The 7524-nt window shown below is 32.1% G+C and overlaps 1 long non-coding RNA gene across 1 annotated transcript; it reads left to right on the top strand.

Annotated features, from left to right (window-relative positions):
* Positions 1–5094: 5094 nt before the first annotated feature.
* Positions 5095–6207, top strand: LOC107924111 (uncharacterized). The gene is made up of 2 exons (XR_001691708.2): positions 5095–5596; positions 6046–6207. It is a non-coding gene; the product is annotated as an uncharacterized lncRNA (long non-coding RNA).
* Positions 6208–7524: the final 1317 nt, after the last annotated feature.

The raw sequence follows: 7524 nt of genomic DNA on the forward strand, positions 1-7524 counted from the left end.
TCCCCCACTAGAACCCACCATTTAGACCCACTACTTAGTGCATTTCGACCCATTTTAAACCAGGAAATTTCTCATTATGAAGAAAAATACATGATTTTTGGTTTACGGCACCAAGAGTTTGAAAAAATGATTAAAAAGATTTGATCTTCTTCACCTAGAAATTACATGGGGTCTTATCAATTGACAATTTCTAAGACACTTGTTGTTAATTAGCCCCTTTGGTGAAACTCAAGCAAAGTAAGATTAATCAATTTGTAATTTTTAGAGTGCAGTGAAATCTTTTTAACTCAATGGTTGAAATAAAAAGGGAGAAAAAAGCATTAATTAACCGTTGATCATGTCACATAAAATTTATATTTAGAAATGTGAGTCTACCTTTTAGCTAATTCAATCGGTTTTCAACATTAAAGGAGAAAAATAGATTTCCAAAGAAAAGTAACGTATTCGATAACCAATTTAACAGATTTCATCTCGTCAGCATAATTTTCTAATTTCTAAATTGACTTGATCAAATGGCTATAGTTGCCTCATTTTTGTTTTTAACAATAATAGTTTACTTATTTTCAGATATGGTTACATGGTTTAGAAAAGTCAGATGTCAAAGGAATTTTTTACTCAAATCATGTCCAAAAGTCAAATTTCCAATCAATTTCAAGGGTGGTGTTATATATGTAAAACCAATCATTAAGGGGGGGTTGAAACATAAAAAAGGATGAGCTAAGGGTTTGCTTTGTAATTTAACCTAACATGCAGGAAACGATACGTATATGCTTTTTGCCTTCATTTCCATGATTTTATGAGGAAGCATTAGTAGGGTAACAAGTAAATTAATCCGTCTTTAATTTGTACATTTGACTTCAAATCATCTAAAATTTTCATTTGTAGTCAAAAAACCCTTCTTTTTTTTGGGGGGGGGGGAGGTTAATTGAAAATACATGCTTGACCCTATGGGATTATCAGTTTTCTTTGGTATCTTAAATATATTCCCGGGAAACAAGCAGAATTTTTACATAGTAATCAAAAGGGTAATAGGAGGTTAATTGAAAATACATGCTTGACCCTATGGGATTATCAGTTTTCTTTGGTATCTTAAATATATTCCCGGGAAACAAGCAGAATTTTTACATAGTAATCAAAAGGGTAATATAACTTTATAGTCTGTAAACTTGGCCATTAGGTTCACTTTGGTGACTAACTTGGCAATCAGGTCTGTTTTGATCTTTGAACTTGACAAATATAAAAGTTTGATGACATGAAACTCTTAAGTGCTACCATTGTCAAAATTTGGTCCAATTTGATCCTTGAAGTAGGTGATGATATGGTACAATCTTAGAGTGTCACGTTATTAAAATTTGATGCAATTCAAGTTTGGAGACTAAAATAGACTCAGTTATAAAGTTAAATTCCTAAGGGAAGGTGTAGGTTTGAACCTTAGAGACAATATTGTTAAGAAGAGTAGAACATGAACTATAAAACTGACATGGAGAATACTAAAAAAAAATAAAAGAAGTTTAGGGGCTAAAAGTTATATTAACCCTAATCAAATTCCACTTGAAACCAGCCGCCAAGAAAGCAAATCCCAAGGGCTATGAGACTCTCTAGCTAGGTTAGACACGACAGCAAGATATAAGTTACTATGTACTGCTCACAGGTTTCCCATTTCTCGTGTTGATCGACCCACCCAACATGTGCCTTTGCTTGATCTAGGGTTAATGGATTTCATGGGACCATATGGGGAATATATAAGTGAATTCAAAAGGCAAAAAAAAAAGGGCAAATTTCAGTCAAATTCAGCATCTTTTCTAATGGGTTTATTAAAAAAAATCACATGTGAGACACAAGTACTACCTTTGAGTGTATATGACTTATGGGAAGGGGCAAAGAAATGATGGTGTTTGTAGCGTGAACCAAAGATAATTTGTCCAAAAAGGAACAATTCTTATGTTTTGTAACCAATAAAATATATATTGCAAGTAACGCTAACATGTATATGTATATACACATAATTTCTGAATTACAAATATCAATCTGTGGAAAGATTAAATCCCACAAAAAAGGGGGGGGGGGAGGAGTTGGATGATAAGATGTCCTTATTGGGTTCACATTTGAATGAGAAGCTATTCTATGGTTACATCACAAGCCAAGGCATTAAATACGAAGAGCAAAAGCAATACTCAGTTAAAGGTGAAGGTTGTAAGATTATTTTGGTGTGTTTTGAAAGTTATGGTGTACATCACATTTATAATAAGGTAATTACATGTGATTATTTACTATTATGATAGATTAGTCCAAATTAAAAGTGATTTAATTTAGTTAAGATTTATTGGGCTTTAAATTATTAAATAAAATATGAGTAAAAAATGAATGTATATTTTTGGGGTTAAAATCTAAATTTAGAATTATATCAATCTGTAATTGTATAAATTTTAAAGGGATTAAAAAGATCATTTTATCATGTCGTGGGGAGGTAACTGTCTACCCGATTATCTCTGTCTCTAAGTACAAAGCTCTTCTAGTGATTAACAATGGCGGCAAGGGAAATCTATTGATTTGTACAAAGCCCCAATTTTCGTGCATGCAAACTCTTCCTTTCTATCTGTACTTATAAAGAATAACTTATCCAAGAGATTTATCTAAATAATGTTGGATAAGTTCTTTTGAATTACCCTGTATTCTAACAATTACTTTAATTATGTGCTTGCCATTAGAATACAAAGGGATAAGACAATGCTTACTTTTTCAACTTGACAAAATTTCTCAACTTAGTTCTTAATTTTTTTTTGGTTTATATTAACCCTTGAATTTGACAATTTTTTTCAATTTTAATCCATATAATGATATGACAAGTTGAAAAAGAGGGACTAAGTTGAAAAAAAAAACTAGGAAAAGCTGCTAAGCTACATGACTAACGTGAAAAAAAGGAGAAGAAGAAAGATTAAATTGAAAAATGTTATCAAAATTAAAAACTACATATTGCTTTATCCAAAGCCAAAATGAAGAAACTACTATAGCTTTTTTCCGGGGGAAATCCCAATGAAAAATTATGGGTTTTGGGGTTTGTCAAAATGTGGCTTTCGTTAGGTATTGGCAGTTAAAGTTAGTGATAAAAGGTGTTGGATTCCTTGGACACAAATGGTTGTAATTTACACAAGGAGAGACAAATGTAAGTGAATGTGTTGGACTTTTTTGTTTACTTCATCGTGCAATGTTGGTGGTGGCCAAAAACAATTAAGACAACACATTTGATAATTCCTTGATTTTGCACCAAGTTTATCAACCAAATTGCGACAAATTATTAATGCTTCATGTGAAATGCAGGACCTTCACATTTCAATTACGCGGTTTGAGTTGATTATAGGTGAGATTTGTTAAAACCATTTTTTGATTTTGAAAAAATCGGGGATCGACTTTTAAAACAAAGTGTGGAGTAGCCACCAATCCTTTTGTTTAAGTGTGATTGAATCACCTAATAAAACATTTTATTCCATTTAAATCAATTTTGGCCTACGCAAATTTAAAAAAAAAAGGGTTCGGAAGCCGGTTACGTATGAGGAAGAATTAGCACACTCACTACGCCCAAAATTGGTACCAAATTGATTAAGTATTGTCCTTATGTCTAAGATTTAAAAAGATTTTGAAATATGGTTCCTTTTAAAACATCTGAGTGGCTCAAGTTGGTCGTCAAAATTCTTTCATTTCAAAGGAATACAGCATCACATCCAGCACGATAGGACACGATCATTTATACCTTCAAAAACACGATTAATTTTTGACTTCCCAAAGCACATATGTTGAAAATTACAAAAGAATGCCCAATTATTTAGTCCAACGAAAAATCAAAACCCAGCACAGTAGGGCACGATTCCTCGAATTTTCAAACATTGAACATTGCCTTATTTTAGAGTTTTAGAAAACATGAGTGAAATTCTAAAGAAATATTTGATTATTTTGAGCAAATGGGAAATCGAAACCCAGCACGATAGGGCACGATTCCCCAAATTTCCAAACATCAAACATTACTTTCGTTTTAAAGTATTTTTAAATGAATAATTGTAAAACCATCTCAAAACGCATTAATTTGACTCGAAATAAAATTAATTTTAAAAAGTTGGAAATTACAAAACAACATTTGTACAAAAAGAAGAATAATAAACATGGGATAATACAATACAATACAATACATGGTGAATGAAGATAATATAACCTTATTTAACCAACTAACAAAACAAATAATTAAATATAACTAATCTAAGAAAAATGTAACCAAATTTTCAAGCATGGATGGAGAACAATTGATATAACAATACAAAAAAAAAAGAATAAATAATATGCAACAATAATGTATATGGCATAATATAAAACAATCAATACCAAATGTACAAAACAAAATAGAAATTAGAAGCCAATGTGATATAAAACAATTTTAAAATAATGACGAATTGATGAACACATAATATACATAATATATGAATTGATGAGTTGATGAATAAATAACACATGCTAGAATTTGAAATAATTTACATGTAAAAAAAACTAATAATATATGAACGATTATTCAAATAGCTATTATGAAAGAAGAAGCCTTGAGTAAATAATGTACAAAATATCTTAAAAACAAAACATGCCTATTTAAAATTGATAATATACACATAATAATAAAAAACATAAATAATATATAATCGGATAATAGCCCACGAAAGAAATTTAAATAACAAAAATATGATAAAATACGTTTTTAAAGAATAAACTATGTACATAATAAATTTAATAAACTATATAAATAGATTTAAAAGAAACTATATACATAAAATAACAGAGAATTAATAATGTTTATAGAATAAAACTAATTTTAATATAAATTATATATATTAATATATGGATAATTTAAATTAAATATTATACAAAATTTAAAAATAATATGATATTTAAAAGTTGATCTTAAAATAATAACTTTATAAAGTAATTAAAAATGTATAAAAAAATTAAGAGATGAATGCTAAATGAATAAAAAAAATAATGAATTGTACAAATTGAAATGAAAAACAACTTATTTGAAATAAAATCGAACTAAAGGGATAATTAATAAATAAAAAAACTATTGAAATTGAAATAATGACTAAAGTGCAATACGCGTGAATATTCAGGGATCAAAACTGAAAATAATCCAGATCCCAAAACATGGCTTTTAGGCACGTACCTAATTGCAAAGACACGCAAATTCTAGGGGAAAAATCGAAACAAAATAAAATGTAAATAAGGATCAATTAAAAGTTTGCGCAAAAACGAAGGACCAGAAGCGCAAATTTACCATTCGAAGCGCCAAGGCGCTAATCCAGCCTATGGATTGGGCTTGCTCGCGGATCTAGCCTTCTTTACACGATACTGTTTTATTTAATCCTTAGAACTGAAAGAAATTAAATGGCAATCTGCCATTTTCTTGAAACAACCGAAGCAAATCCCTAATTTTCCCCCTTTTGATCCTCTGTTTGGCCAAGCTAGGTGCACTTACCACCGCAATGAATCAAAAAGAGAGCCTCGATCCGGATTGGATTTGGTTTTAAAGAAGGAGAACCCCGACGTCCTACCAATCAATTAGGTGAGTCTCCCTCTTATCCTTTTCTTCTTTTTTTTTGGATGAAAGGAAAGGAACTCTCTGTCCAACCACTAAAGCGCCATTGTAATCGGCGAATAACGGTGAGTGGAGGTCCGATTTGCCCAGATTAGTGCCAAATTTCAAGGCCTCACCCTTTTATTCCCTAAATCCCCTTTAAACTTCAACTTTGATGAAGAAAATAGGTTCGGCACATCAAAAACAAACTAAAATAAAAGAAATAGCCAAAAATAAAAGAAATAAAAAATCGAAGAATAAAATCACCTTCTAACTTTTTGAATCCTTTTTTTGATTTCATATTCAATCCCCTTTTACAGATTACATGCTGCCTTTTATAGCCAAATGAAATAAAATAATAATAATAATTATAGAACGATTTTTCTTTTTCGTTATTTCACTGTTGCTGTGGCTTGTGGGTTTGTGTCACGGGACAGAGTTCAAAGCCTGTGACCATCGAACCAAATGCATTCGTTGGAGGTCTATTACTTAGATGGGGATCATTTGGCCCACGTGAGCTGGCCCGATTCAAGGAACTGTTGGAGAAGCCTGTCAGATTGAAGCTTGGTTGGCCCGATAGCGAAGATATGGCAACTTAGGCAACTATGGTAACTAATCTTTAAAGATAGAGGGAATCATATCTTGTAAAGATTAGATAGGATTTGATATGGCAATATCTTGTAAATCCCTTAAATCGTGGGATTGGTTAATCTCGTCTGTCGATGTAATTGTATCTTGACCGTCAATTTTGGGGGAGCTCAAGTATAAATAGAGAGCCTCCCCCTCATTTGTACTCACTCCATTCATTGTTTCATTAATTCTTTGTGAATAAGAGAATAGAGAGCATTTACTCAAACACTTTACGAGCGTCCCTTTCTGTTGTTCGTTATAAGCTTCTTTTGGCATAAGTTTGCTTCCGCTGTACGAGTAGGTGCCTTGGAGGAGTTCTTAAGGAATCCTCATTCGAGTAAAGGTTGACTTGGGCTAGTTTGGACGAGAAAATCGCCTAAGGCCACACGGATTGCTAGACGAAAGGTCTAGCCCCGTGACATTTATTGCAGGTACAGCTGTGCTTGGAGAAACTGCTCATGGGCAATGGCGCGAAGGCTTCCAGAAGCTTCACTGTTTGGGCCCTATGAGCCTGCTTTGAAATCGACTGGTTGAAGGCTGTTGTGAAGGCCCTGGTGGTTGCTTGCGGCGCGAGGGGACGTTCGTGGGAGCTGCGGCACTGTTTGGCTAGGGTTTCTGTTTCTGGAACAGAAATTTTGGGCCATTCGGGCTAGTTTTGGGATTGGGCATATTGGGGTATTAATTTATTCGGGTATTGGGTTGGTGATTTGGGTTAGGGGTTTATTTAGTAATTGGGCTGGGTTTATTTGTAAAAATGTTACAATTTGTATGAGGACTGTTTTTGGAATTTAATTTTGGTTTTTTTTATTTTAATTTTTTTGTTTTTTTGGTTTTTGTGTAATCCCGGGCAAAATGGACCTATTACAAGATTAATTTGGATAAATGGCAGGTATTTCTATTATAGAGATCGGATTAAATTAGATTTTTTACTATTAAATTAATTATATTAGTCTTTATATCATTAAAAAGTATCAAATAAAAAGTATCAAATAAAGTCGCTGATTGCGTCTTAACTCAATTGGCATGAGCATTGTTATCAGTGTAGGAGGACATAAGTTTGAATGCATTGAAGCGTATTATCCTCCTATTTATGAGTTGGGGAGGGGCTATGTGGTAGCCTAGGCATTGTGTAAAAAAATAAATATGATCATAACCTATAATGAGATTGTTTAAATAAAATTCAAATAAGATCAAAAAAAAATTCATTTGCAGAACCATAAAAACTTTGAAGATATTAACTTCAAGGAAAAGTGAGCCACCGGTTCAGGTACAAGATATTATCATTA

This window comes from Gossypium hirsutum, chromosome A12, assembly GCF_007990345.1.
Source record: "Gossypium hirsutum isolate 1008001.06 chromosome A12, Gossypium_hirsutum_v2.1, whole genome shotgun sequence".
Taxonomy (NCBI): domain Eukaryota; kingdom Viridiplantae; phylum Streptophyta; class Magnoliopsida; order Malvales; family Malvaceae; genus Gossypium; species Gossypium hirsutum.